At 38.0% G+C, this 14,633-nt stretch overlaps 1 protein-coding gene across 4 annotated transcripts in view; it reads right to left on the reverse strand.

Annotated features, from left to right (window-relative positions):
* mrtfb.L (myocardin related transcription factor B L homeolog) overlaps positions 1 to 14,633 on the reverse strand; it is a 193,104-nt gene that overhangs the window by 134,145 nt on the left and 44,326 nt on the right. For all 4 annotated transcript variants that reach the window (XM_018236311.2, XM_018236310.2, XM_018236312.2 and 1 more), the window contains exon 2: positions 7,107 to 7,176. The gene's annotated coding sequence lies outside the window, so the exon portion shown is untranslated. The remainder of the gene's footprint in view (positions 1 to 7,106; positions 7,177 to 14,633) is intronic.

Below are 14,633 nucleotides of genomic sequence, written 5' to 3' on the forward strand. Positions count from 1 at the left end.
TCAGGATCTGTAGGCCACCATACATTCACAGATAAATCATACAAAACAAATGGAATTGCTATGAGAGAGTAGCGAGCATGGAACCCCACACAGAAGTGTTGCTGATCCTTTGCATTGGGATGGACTGAAAATAGATTCTTCTCCTCCTTCTCCAATCTGTTCTGCGCTTGTGACATTTCTTTGTATCTTGTCATTGTTGGAGAAAATGTTCATAAGGCTACCATGGGAGATAATCCATATACAGTGCAACAAATGAATAAAATTCAGCAGTGAAAAATGATTAGTCAATTTTAGCGAACTACCATGTTGCCTTCGAGGGTCTTTGTATAATGTTCTGAGATGTTAAATTCATATCAATAACAAATTTCCTTTGAGGAAATAAAAAAAAAAAAGAAACCCATATTGTTCTTTTCCATAGAGTAACAAAGTAGCTTAAAATTATTTTTTTTTTTTTCCCTCCTATTTTTCTTTTTCAATTGCAATTATAGCGGGCAGGAACGGCTTCAGAAATAAAAAGCCAGCACAATGTTGGAAGCTTTTGTATGCAGATGCCAATTAAACGGCAGTTACATGCTTAAAAATGCGAGCACTCCTAAAATATGAAATGAAAAATGATATTTCCAAGTCTTTCTTTGTACTCATTAATTTCAGAGCCATTCCAAATGCGATTATAGAAGGCTGAATGCTTTATTCAAAACACATTATCTTTGTAAGCAAGCTGAAGCTTTCAAGTAAAAGGCAATTAGACCTGGCACTATTTAAAAGCACTAGTAATGCATGCTGAATACCTATGCAAATCGTGATTTCCTACACAAGGACACGTGCATTTAAGCTGAATTCGTTTTAAAATGCTTAATTCTATCCAAACATAAAGAGTTATGTCTTCTACTGGAACAGTAAATCGATCTCTCACACGGATAAAAGTCAAGGATTCTCTTTAGTCACTTGGCAAGGTCTAAAAGCTATTTCCAAAGAAGAATCATTTTTTATTAAAACTCAGTTTGTGTAAGATAAACAGAGAAAATAAGCAGAAACAGTTTAGCCTAATATAAAATGTGTATTTTCTTCAAAACATGTGATATAGTTTCATGGTATTCACAGGCCAGGATTTGTGGCGAGTCGCATGTGCCGAGTCGCATTCGAAGAGGCGCTAATCTCCAGTGTTTCAGAACAAGCACGCACGTTTCTGCAGGGGCTTGCACGCAAAATTGATGGGCGCTAGGACCCTGTGGCGCGAAGAAGCCTCGGGGTATCGAAGACATAAATCCAGCCCTGGGTATTCATAAATTTTTACAGAGCAGAAAAATTATAGGCTTCATTCAACATACCATTGGCCCTAGCTGGAGCCAACGTGCAAAACTACTTATTGGCTGTACCTCCATAACTTAATGCCCACTCAAACTTGAGGAAGTGGAAGACTGCACACCCAAAATTCTTTCACAGGGGAGATGTTTGGGTCCACTTGAATTATCCTCACACTGTCTTGGATGCCATCCTACACTCAGTCAGATAAAGGAATTCATTCCATGTTCTTCCACAACTGCCCAATCATTTCAACTTTTGTAACTTTCTCTCTAAAGTTTTCTCGAAAACTCTACAAATGTAAGATTTAGGGGCCGATTCACTAACTTCGAGTGAAGGATTCGAAGGTAAAAAACTTTGAATTTCAAAGTTTTTTTTTGGGCTACTTCGACCATCGAATGGGCTACTTCGACCTTCGACTACGACTTCGAATCGAAGGATTCGAAGTAAAAATCGTTTGATTATTCGACCATTCGATAGTCGAAGTACTGTCTCTTTAAAAAAAGCTTCGACCCCCTAGTTCGCCATCTAAAAGCTACCGAAGTCAATGTTAGCCTATGGGGAAGGTCCTCATAGGCTTGGCTAAGTTTTTTTGATCGAAGGATATTCCTTCGATCGTTGGATTAAAATCCTTCGGATCGTTCGATTCGAATTATCCTTCGATCGTTCGATCGAAGGAATTATCCTTCGATTGTCCGATCTAACTATCTGCGCTAAATCCTTCGACTTCGATATTCGAAGTCGAAGGATTTTAATTCCTAGTCGAATATCGAGGGTTAATTAACCCTCGATATTCGACCCTTAGTGAATCGGCCCCTTAGTATTAAGTTAAATCAACTGGACTTGCTGTATTATTGAAGACGTTTCGCTAGTCATCCGACTAGAATGGAGAATTGAGAAAGCTAGTCGGATGACTAGCGAAAGGTCTGCAGTCCAGTCGATTTGACTTACTACTATAACTATACCATGAGCTGGATGAATGAGAATCTTCACAGGTAGATCGATATAGTGTAAAAACCATGAAAAACTTGAATACAAAACTTCTGCAAGTAAAAGCAGTCGAGGTCCCATAGAAATCAATGGGAGCTGCACTGATCCTATAGGACTTTAAGATTTTCTGAATTATTTTCTAATGTTTGTCAGAAAACCTAGAATTTTTAGAAGTTTTTGAGCTTCGTATTTTTTTCAGCACTTTTTCTGTTCTTACTTTTTGGATCTTTTAATAACATGGCATTTGTGATTTTACAGAAATAGAGTTTAATTGTGGTTTCAAAAGTTCTAATATCACTAAAAGATTAGGGAAGTACATTCCTCATCTTGTCCTGAAGATTCTCTATCTTAGAACCAGAGGCACACACAGAAGTAGCATTTGGAGCTGGAATATACTATTAATGGGAGGGTGCAGGCTTTACAATGGCAACAGTTTGCAGGTTAGGGTTTGGTGCGTGTTGAAATTTTTCAGACCCGCACATAAATATTTCAGACTAAGCCCAGTGGCACACGTCATGTGGTCAGGGCAAAGATGTCCTAAGGAAGTTAACTTAGCAGTAGATGTAAATCAGAAGTATTATGGATGAGACGTTTAGATTTATATGCCCTTTGGTAATTACCACATCCGGACACACGGTTAATGAAGATGAGGTTTATTGGCAGGGTGCACCAAACTGCAGATTAGCAATACAGCAATCAGACAGGTCCAGACAAAGAGTCTGACTTTCTCCTTGTGACATATATTGTTTTTACCTTGATCAAAACATCATTAGCATTTTTGATTACGTATCGCACTCTTTCATAAATTAATTACATGAACATATGCTGATTACATTTCATTGGATGTTAATACACACGATCATCTGTTAAAAGGCAGATGTCAAACATCTATTGTCCAGCAAAGCAACTTCTTCTTTTCTTGTAAATATATACTGTATTTAGATGTTTATCATATAAAATTTCCTATGTTTTTTTATATTTGTTTAATATTTGTAACATCAAGTATTAGCTTAACCTATAAGCTGGTGCAGATAAATTGACCTGACTTAGAGACCTCCTAAATTACTCTTGAACTTCACAAGGGTAATTTTAAAGGAAAACAGAGCCCAATGTGCTTGCATGCATTTAATTTCTGAATAAGGATTTCATTTAGGACTTGCTGACAAAGGCCAGTTTGTGTGATTGAATGATGTCCATATTGTGACTTTGAAAGTTCTGCCAGTTGTATTACAGGTATAGCATCTGTTATCCAATAATATGTTGTCCAGAAAGCTCCAAAGTATGGAATCCCATAGACTGGATTTTATCAATTTTTTAAAAAATAATTTCCTTTTCTCTGTAATAATAAAACAGTTGCTTGTACTTGATCCAAACTAATATATAATTAATCCTTATTGGAAGCATTATTTAATGCTTGACATGATTTTCCAGTAGATTTAAGTGTGAAGATCCAAGCTATGGAAAGATCTGTTATCCAGAAAACTACAGGTCCCAAGCATTCTGGATAACAGGTCCCATACCTGTGCCACTAATTCTTTGTTAACTCTGACATGCAGAGCTAAAAAAAAAAAAAAGGAGCAGATGCAACAGAAGACATTATGTAACATGGTACTTTGCACATTTATTTTGCAGATAGGACTGCCATTTGTAGGCTGTTAAATGAGTCCCATTGGGTTTATGTGGCCATACTGAAACTCACAGGCACTGAACTTTTTTGCACTTTGAATAGTTCACGTTCCACTAATACACCTGCACAGCAATGATGAAACCATCCAGATATCTGAATTGCCAATTTGCCTCCATGTATCATTATGATGGATGAGATTCAGAGCACCACATTAAGCTCTTGCAATGTTAGGAAACAGCTAAGCTCCATTTTTGGAATTCTTTTGCTTTGCACTTACTGCCCAATTAATAACTTTAGTTGATTTGAATAATGTATTCGTATAATATTACACTGGTTTACTGCAGGAGCAGGTAATTAAAGGATCATTTCCAAGCAAGAGAATCATTTACGATTGCTATTGCCAACACTAATAAAACAGAATGTCAACATTAAAAGGCTGGGCAGGCTATTTGGCACTGGTTCATATATACCTTTCTATAAGCTCATTAAAAACAGCTCTGCAAAGGCCCAAATATCTACTGAATCAAATACTTTTTAGATAAAATCTTTTTTTATCCAGATCTTTTAGAAAAAATATAAACATTCATGGATTAATTAAATCATAAAATACATAAAGGCTCAAAAATCTGACTGCTACCTTGCATGCATTAAATAATACAGGTATGGGACCTGTTATTTCGAATGCTTGGGACCCGGGGTTTCCCAGATAACAGATCTTTCTGTAATTTGGATTTTCCTACCTGCAGTCCACTAGAAAATCATGTAAACTTTAAATAAACCCAATTAGATGGTTTTTTGTCCAGTAAGGATTAATTCTATCTTAGTTTGGATCAAGTACAAGGTACTGTTTTATTATTAGAGAAAAAGGAAATATTTTTAAAAAATTTGGATTATTTGGATAAAGTGGAGTCAATGGGAGATTTTTTGCTTAATTCAAAGCTTTCGGGATGTGTTTATGGATATATCCTATATATGTTCTAAAAAAAATTACTTGCCGTGATCCTTACACCTTGAGTGTAGCACCAATGCACTGGTTCAGCCTGCTCTGATGAACTGCATAAAAGGTACAAAGTGCAGGGCTAAGGTTCTCTTATGGGCTTATTTATCAAAATCTAAGATTATGTAATGTTAGTGGGGGTTTTTTTGTTTTTGTTTTTTTAATTTACTTTCATTATTTAAAAAGAAATGGAATGTTTGCCTATTTCTTAAAAAATCTGAACATTAAAAATTTGATAGAAAAAATTGTGGAATTTCTACTTGATCATTTTCAATGGGTCCAAAACTTGCTTTGAAAAAACTGCATTAAAATCATCATAGACGGCTCCTATCCTCTGCATGAACTCCGCAGCTTGTAGGTGGCAACGTTATATATTAGATCAATCATTCGACAAAATTTTTGTGCTTATAAATATCGTACATACAAGTTGTTCTAAGCATATTGGTATTAGTGCAAAAATAATTGATTCATTGAAAAAATTCCAAATTTGATTATGGCTAAATCTTCCCCCTAGTGTGTTGCTCGTTTTACACACAAAACGGACTTGCGCCTAGTAAGTCACACACACACTAATACTATTACACCACTGGTGCGTCGGAAGTGATGCCATTCGCAAACGCTTGCAAATGGCAAGGAACTGGTAACGCTGCAACAACCTGGTAATGTTGTTCACTGGGTTAAGGCTCCCTATGCTGGCCTGGTGTGAGATTTCAACATTCCCAAGTTCAAAACAGGAAATGAGAGTCTAACTGGAGAAACATACCAATCAGGAGGTGAAATGCTTCACTCAGGCAATCAGGACACATTCTACCAGTAGCTGGTGTGGAATGTGAAGCAGATTTAGTTACACGAGGTCAATCAGTAAAGTACCCACTAGCTAAGCTTTATGCTATGCTAATATTTTCTAGTAGATGCCGTAGTCAGAATAAAGATCTCCAGCTGAATAGTAAAACATGGGAGCATGACAGAAAAAACATACAATATAAAAAGCATGGTGATTGAAGGATTGATGATTAAAAGCTTGGGCCAACAAACTCATGTGTGCCTAAATATAGATATTTTAAACTTTAATAAAATAGGTTTAGTACAAGCAGTATCGGACTGGAAGGGTGTTGGCCCACCGAGGCTGCCACATCAGGGGCCTGCAACCCCTCCAAGGGCCCATCTCTGCTACCCCCAGGGGCCCCCTGCCCTGAAGCAAATTCCCCTTTGCGTACCTTCTTCTCGCACAGATTTTGCGATTATTATTTGTCATACAGTTCCATTATTACCAGCAACACACAATGATATAATAACAAAATGCAGGTGTAGCTAATGTTACACCTTAGGGGGTTTATTTATCAATGGTCGAGTTGATTTTTTCCAAAAGTTTCTGAGGGTATTTTCTAATCACAACTTTAATTTTCTGATAAAAAAAAAAACCTTGTATTTTTAAAGATTTATTATACCCCAAACCTGGATATAGGTCGAATGCTTAAACCGGCTGAGGTCATGTAGAAGTCAATGGCAGAGGTCCCTTGAATTATTTGAAGATGTTCATGATATTCAGGTTTTTTTTGGTGGGTTTCGCTCAGAAACTTGATTAATTTGAGCGATTCAAGTTTTTTTGTTTTTTTTTTTGCCAAAAACTCATTAATTTGAGTTTTCCTGTTTTTCCCCCCGAATTCACTGATTCCAATTTTTTCCATTCGAGTTTTTTCATAAATTAGAAAACATTTGTCTTGTGAGTTCATTTGAGGTATAACAAAACCTCACAAACCTGTAAGGGTGGTGGTACATGGGGAGAATAGTTGCCTAGCGACAAATCTTCACTAATGAGGGCGACCTCATCCCCAAAATGCCTTCCTGCTGGCAAGAATACAAATTGCCTGTGGGATGGCATACATATCGCTTCATTTTCTGAAGTCACCCGAAGTTTCCTTCTGAGGCAATTTCAGGAAAACCAAAGCTATAAATATGCCATTCCGCTGGTGATTTGCATTGTTGCCGGAGGGAACGCATTCCGGGGAGATTAGTCACCCGTAATAGCGAAGATTTGTCTCTTGGTGACTTATCTCCCCGTGTGCCACCACCCTAAAACTCGACCTTTGATAACTAAACTAATTAGTGTATACAATATCTACATTACTTTCAAAAATCAGCACTGTGAGGTAATACATTGCAACAATGATAATATATTTAAAAACAAACCTTTTTTTAATTATCCAGAAGGCCTGAGTTTGTTTCTTACATTCTTATCAGCTACTGCATTTCCTAAAACCTGCAATAACAAAACAAAGAAAAGGCATAATTGGCAAAAGTAAATGGTTATATGCAAGATTGTTATGAGGACAGGGCAACCATCAACAGGACCAAACATCCCCTGGGGAGAGAAGATCAACCAAAGAATGTTCATCTTGTATTTTTTATAGTACACGTCCATCAATGCAATTTGTTTGTCATGCAGTTGCAATATTATCCAATATCAAATCAGCCCAGCTGTCTGTAGTGAAATCAATTTGTACTGGATTTGCAAGGGAATCCATAGATACCGATGTTGATGAGATTCTAGATTTGACTGGTTGGATCATTTTTGAACACTCAAGGTAGAACCGCAATAGTGTGTCTGAGTGGATTCTACAGAGACAGTGCTAGGCCAGGAGACAATTAGATGGAAGAGCTGACTAACTTACTAGTCAGACAAGGACTGTGACAGCAACTGTATTTTAAAGATTAAAGACTATGGGGCGAAGTGAGTAATGCTACCTTTTTCAGGCACTTTGTGATTTACTAACGGGCGCAGGTGTAACTTCGCTATCAAAAGAGACAGACACTAGCGGTCGTTCTCACTCTATCACCAGGCGAATTTTCGCTCTGGCGAATGGATGTTACTCCGCAAATTCATTAAGATGCGGATTTTACTGAAGGTTACCACTTCTGCCAGAGTTGCCTTCGCCAGCTCAGACCAGGCAAAGTGCATTGGAGTGCATAGGACTTCCTCAATCTTCTGTTACTTACATCATATTTTTATTGGAAAAAGTTTGTAAGTCCCAAAAAACTCTGGCGTCTTTTCCTTTTTTCAGAGTGATATGCTGCAAAAGTCCTTGAATTTTTTTTGGGGTAACCGCGTTCCCCCATACATTTCCTAACATATGGAACATTAACTATACACTGGGCTCATGTGTAGGGCATTATAACAACTCTATTTTCTTTATTAAGGTTCCCTGGACTTGTGTAATGTGATGTATATACGTCCATTCAACTTTATCATTTCCCGCCGTATGCAAAAATAGCCTGAGCGATGACCTCTAACGAAGTTGTGCTAGGCATAATTGAACGCTAGCGCATCTTCGCTTTCATTGCCGAAGTAACGCTAGTGGATATTCGCCCTGGACGCAACTAGTAAATTAGCATGGTCTGAGGGAATTTTCGCCGCGTAGCGATGGGTGCGAAGCCGTCGCTGGCGAATTTTAAATTTACCCCATTGGCTTTCAGAATCCTTATGCCAGAGTGCAGGGATATGTGCACAGAAAAGATCAAACCAAACTATTGTGTTCAAAGTGAGAACGGGCCCAGATAATGCCATGTGCAGCAGACCAATGAAATGATTGTGCAGTTGCTCAGTGCTTTAAGGGGGACTCCCCTCAAATAATACAAAAATTTAATTTGCCCGATAAAATAAAATTAGAATTCTATGCAACTTTTCTATATATACTTAATTTGACCTGTTTCCATAATTTATACAAATTTGTAAATGTTTTTAGTATTGAAAGAAGTATTTGTCCCTGTGTTCTCTGCAAGGCTTTTCTGAACTGTTAAATCAATGTAGCAAAATCCAGCTCTCTTTTATGTATATAGGAATGTTACTTAGAATTTCTTTCATGAGTTAGGTGCAGTTTCTATTTAAACCCTAAGACAAACATTTGAGTTTAGGTTGGCATAGTGACATCACTGGAGGTGAGGGTTTGGTGGAAATCCATTACGGGCAGGTCTTTGCTTTAAAGGAACAGAAAAAAACAAAAAACTTCCTGCTGTCACATTCTTGGTTTCCACTGATTGGTTACCAGGCAGTAACCAATCAGTGACTTAAGGGGGGGGGGCGCACATGGGTCATACAGTGCTACGCAATATGTTGGCGCTATATAAATACATGTTAATAATAACGGTTTGCCTTTGAATCCGAACTGCATACTAAGGATCAATTGCAAACTCACTGAACAGTTTTGTCCCATGTGGCCCCCCTCGTAGTCGCTGACTAACTCAGAGTTAGAGAGATGAAAAGCAGTTGTGTTTTGTTCCGTTATGTTAGACATCCAGTCACTCCAGCCTTTATACATTACAACAATATAACTATATTAGAAACTATTTTTATTTTGCACAGTCTATTTATCCAGTTTTTATTTTACACTGAACTGTTCCTTTAAGTGTCTCCCACTAGTGAATTGCGGGTCGGAATTTCCCCGACCCGCACCTGACCCTAACCCGTCCTCCCTTAGCCCAGACGCATCCGACTTCCGGATTGCTTTTATAGACCAGTGCCACCCCACAGATAATTACATAAAAGGGGCGTGGTGAGCAGAAGCAGGGCCTATAAAAGAAGAACCTCGGAAGTCAGAAGCCGGCATTTGACGTCACCCGCAAAGAAGAGTGCGAAGTCGGCCTGATCCTCCGAGCAGCGGGTATCAGGCAGCCCGCACGTCACTATCACCCACTACAAACCCAAACATGTGCCTGGGGCTGTCACTTGCCTCCAACCTGAGCTGGATGGGTTGGCCTCAAACAGGTCTGGACTATGAATCAAAATAGGCTCCGGTATTTGACATATTCTGCAATGCTGCTTTGGCTGCTGGCTGCTGCCCATACTCCAGCCACAATGTAAATACGCTAGTGCAGTTTTCCATGAAGGATAGTAGATACATCAGGCATGAGCTGGCAATGCCAAAATGTGTAACATATGTAGCTCAAGTGACCAGTCAATAACGGGTAGAGGAGTGGTTCAAGTTCTTGCTGCAATATATTCCTATAATGTTCCTCTTATAAGCAACGTGGGTTTCTGAAATGCAAAAAGGCTGTAATAATCATCACTCACACATTAAGGGGCAGATTCATTAAGGGTCGAATTTCGAAGTTAAAAATACTTCGAAATTCGACCCTCGAATTGAAATCCTTCGACTTCGAATATCGAAGTCGAAGGATTTAGCGCTAGCGCTAAATCCGAACGATTCGAAGGATTTTAATCCAACGATCGAAGGAAAATCCTTCGATCAAAAAATCACAGGCAAGCCTATGGGGACCTTCCCCATAGGCTAACAATGACTTCGGTAGGTTTTACCTGCCGAAGTAAAGGGTCGAAGTTTTTTTTAAAGGGGAAGTACTTCGACTATCGAATGGTCGAATAGTCGAACGATTTTTCGTTCGATTCGTTCGATTTCGTTCGAATTCGAACGAATTTAACCAATTCGATGGTCGAAGTACCAAAAAAATACTTCGAAATTCGAATTTTTTTCATTCGAATCCTTCACTCGAGCTTCATGAATCGGCCCCTAAGTCATTAGCCATTAAATAGATTGTGAGAGCTATTGCTGGGAAAGTGCAAACAATTACATTGCTTGTATATTTCTCTCTCTCTGATGAGAATGTTTGCAGAACTGACTAGTAGTAAACAATTCTGTCTGGAATTCCCCTGCCACAACCCTTTAGAAAGATTTGGATTTTGTTGTGTAAAACAAGTCAGTTACTTGTCGTTACACAAGTCAGAAGAGGAGGAGAAAGCAAAGATGTACTGAATTTTATTTCATTTTATATTTGTTATATAATAAAAATATAACAAACAATAACAAATATAACAGATATATATATTTTATTATATTTGTTTTGTTTATAATATAAAATTATATTTAGGAACATTTTTTCAATGCACTGCATCTCCATTTTACTGAAAACATTATCAGTCCAACAGTACTAACTGTCTCAAACTGCCAAATACTACAAAGTCTCTGAAGGTAACCCATCATTAATATTGCTTGTACAGATATGTGCACATTCAAAGCAACTCCCAAAATAAAGATGCATGAAAACATTGGGGACCTATTCATCATACACAACAAATCTGGGATACAAAAGGTTTTGCATCTGCCAATACTCAATTCCTATTCATTTGCTGAGACCATGTGAAAATAGCCAAATCTTTTTAATATGTTAAAATTTTGATATCATGGTTTGGTCTATTTGTATTTTCTTCTCATTTGCTCCATAGAGCTCCAGAGCCTGGTATTAATGCCACCAAAGTCAAGGGCAGGATGGTAAATGGTGACTATGGGGCACATTTACTATTGGTCAAATATCGAGGGTTAATTAACCCTCGATATTCAACCCTCAAAGTTAAATCCTTCGACTTCGAATATCGAAGTCGAAGGATTTAGCGCAATTCGTTCGATCGAACAATTCGAAGGATTTTAATCCATTTATGGAACGATTTTCCTTCAATCCCAAATTGGCTAGAAAGCCTATGGGGACCTTCCCCATAGGCTAACATTGATTTTCGGTAGGTTTTAGGTGGCGAAGTAGGTGGTCAAAGTTTTTGTTAAAGAGACAGTACTTCGACTATCGAATGGTCGAACGATTTTTAGTTCAAATTGTTCGATTCGTAGTCGAAGGTCGAAGTAGCTAATTCGATGGTTGAAGTAGCCAAAAAAATACTTTGAAATTTGAAGTATTTTTTATTCTAATCCTTCACTCGAGCTAAGTAAATGTGCCTCTAAGTGTGGATAGGAAAACTCATTTGCTGAGACCATGTGAAAATAGCCAAATCTTTTTAATATCTTAAAATTCTGATATCATGGTTTGTTCTATTTGTATTTTCTTCTCATTTGCTCCATAGAGCTCCAGAGCCTGGTATTAATGCCACCAAGGCCGTCAAGGGCAGGATGGTAAACTTTGCATGTCACCAATAACAGTGGAAATTTAAAGGGGAAATACACCTCAAAAAATAAAAAAAAATAAAACTGGACACTGGGTGTTGGTGTGATATTGAAACATATTGCGCTATTTTTTTCTGTTTCTTTCTCTGTTGCCGTAGGGTAGGCGCTGATCTGCATATACATTGCAGGATGGTAAATGGTTACTAAGTGTGGATAGGAAAACTGGCAATTAGATTACATGAAAACTGAACAAGGTAAGTGGGGTAGGAGGATAATTACTTCTGAAGTAATGAAAACACTCAACTCCTTCTGCATGCAATATATACATATAACAATCTAATTTCAAAACCAGTGGTATGGATGTAATGTTGGCCCTCCCTTTGAGACTATACCATCATTTATTCCTCTGGAAAGGCTTTGTAGTAGATGTTGGACTATTGTTGGCAGGATTTTCTTTCATTCAGCTACATGAGTATTAGTTAGTTCTTCCCCAGGAACGTTTTGCATACCTGTGTTGCTCCTCAACTCTTATTTTTTAATGCGGCTCATGAATAAAAATGGTTGGGGACCCCTGCTCTATAGCCTATGAAGTATTAACTATTTCTGCTCCTAAATGTTTCTGCTCCAAGAAAACAGAAATCTCACAAACTGACTTCATGTTAATTGTGTCTGAGCTCTTCAATACTGCCCATTTTACTGACAATTTTTGCTGCTGGAGATTACATGGAAACTTACATGGAGTTATATCCACTAATTATAACACATCTCCCTGTATTTGCAGCATATCAAATATTCCGGTTGTGCTTTCCACAGAGGATGAACAGTTTATGGGGGGGGGGGGTTCATTATTAAGGCAAAGAAACCTTAGTCCTTCATCTAAGTCTTAGGTGGCTGGAAACATTGTTGGGAGAAGCAGTTAACGCTCAAATAATTGGTTGCTGTTCTGCTTTAAAGGCAATGTTCACCTTTTTTAGCAGTTTTGGAAAATAAACAGATTTTGTCAGTTGAACAATGTTTTTATTTTGGTTTAATTAAAAAGAAACTTGAGCATTTTTAATATACCTACCTGAAAAGGCATACAGTAGAGGCTTTTCTGTTTGCCAGCCAGGGGGCCTCCTACTCACGCTGCTTAGTAAGCTTACATAGTGTTACTGCAGGGAGGCACAGACAGCACTCGCTAGTGCACACGCCCCTTCTTTTGCTAGTCAATAATCTCATTGGATGAATTGCATCAGCCATTATTTAGAGTTATTTAGCTTTTTATTCAGCAGCTCTCCAGTTTACAATTTCAGCAATCTGGTTTCTAGGGTCCAAATTATCCTAGTAGAAAAGTATTTGAGTCAGCACACACGTTCAGCACAGTGCATGTTCCAATAGTGGCCACAATCCACCTGGTACAGCAAAATTTCGATAATGGACAGCACCGTTTTTATGAATAAAAAGCCTTTATTTTTGCTTGGATACGACCAAAAGATACAGTTACGTTTTAAGCCACATCCTGGCTCTTTATCAAACTGTCAAATTATCCTAGCAACCGTACACTGATTTTAATGAGAGACTGGAATATGAATAGGAGAGGACCTTAATAGAAAGATGAGTAATAAAAAGTAGCAATAACAATACATTTGTAGCCTAAAGGTGGCCATACATGGGCAGATAAGGCTGCCGATATTGGTCCTTTAGACCAGGGTTCCCAACATTAGACCAATTCGGTTATTTATCTGCCCGTGTATGGGGACTTCCGACAGGTCTTCCCGATTGATATCTGGGCACGATATTGAGGAAGGTTTCGTTTTTTCCGCCGACCCATCAGAGTCCATTGCTCTTCATTATAATCCAATCGTTCGGCCCTAGGGCCAAATGTTTGGATTACCCCAATATAACCCTGCCGTTAGTGGCCATATCGGTGAAAGTTACGCTCGTTTGGCGATGTCGCCAGATGAGCGGATCTCTTCATGTATGGCCAGCTTTACAAGCATTCGTTTTTATTAGAAGTTGCCTGTGACCACTATTTGAAAGTTGAAGAGTCAGAAGTAGAAGGCAAATTATTAAAAAAACAGTAAAAAAAGAAATAATGACAACCATTAGAAAAATTGTTTAGAACTGGCCATTCTATAGCATACTAAAAGTTAACCTAAAGGAAAACCACCCCTTTAATACCTGCGCTTCCTGTTGGTGTCACTACCTTTCCAGGTAGATATTGTTTAAAACATTTGTTTTTTTAAAAATGAAACCAAACTGCGAATATTGTCACAAGTGACATGATCTATTTATTTCCCAACACTGTTAAAAATAGTGAACGTACAGAAGTTATTAATTTAATATTAGCTTGTTTTGTTTTGGAACACATCACACCGACAAAGAGTAAACTTCACAAAGTGCTTCAGTCCAACAGCAATTTCATGTCATTGGCAATCGTGTTCTCGCATGTTGCCCCAACCAAGATGCTTTCAATTCTAAACAAACAAGACAGCAAGCCTCTCGGTGGAACTATGGCAATATGCAGCATAACAATTTAATTAAGAATGCTTTTCTTTGAGCTGTGAGAACCTTATGCACTTTCAGTCATTATTGTTTCATACTTGGAGGATGTCAGACACATACAAAAAAAAAACGGAGAAAGTAAAACTAATAGTCTAATGTGTAATGTTCTCAAACAAAATTACAGGATAAAGTCAAGCCCTTGTTATAGTGCTGATATGATGGCAACTCCTTTCCTGTGCCTTGGCTTACCGGGTTTCCTATTAAATAATGGGCAATTCAGCTTCTCAATACCAGCTCCAAAAAAAATAGTAATAATAAACTTTATAATGCTGAA

The sequence above is a fragment of the Xenopus laevis genome, chromosome 9_10L, assembly GCF_017654675.1.
Source record: "Xenopus laevis strain J_2021 chromosome 9_10L, Xenopus_laevis_v10.1, whole genome shotgun sequence".
Taxonomy (NCBI): Eukaryota; Metazoa; Chordata; class Amphibia; order Anura; family Pipidae; genus Xenopus; species Xenopus laevis.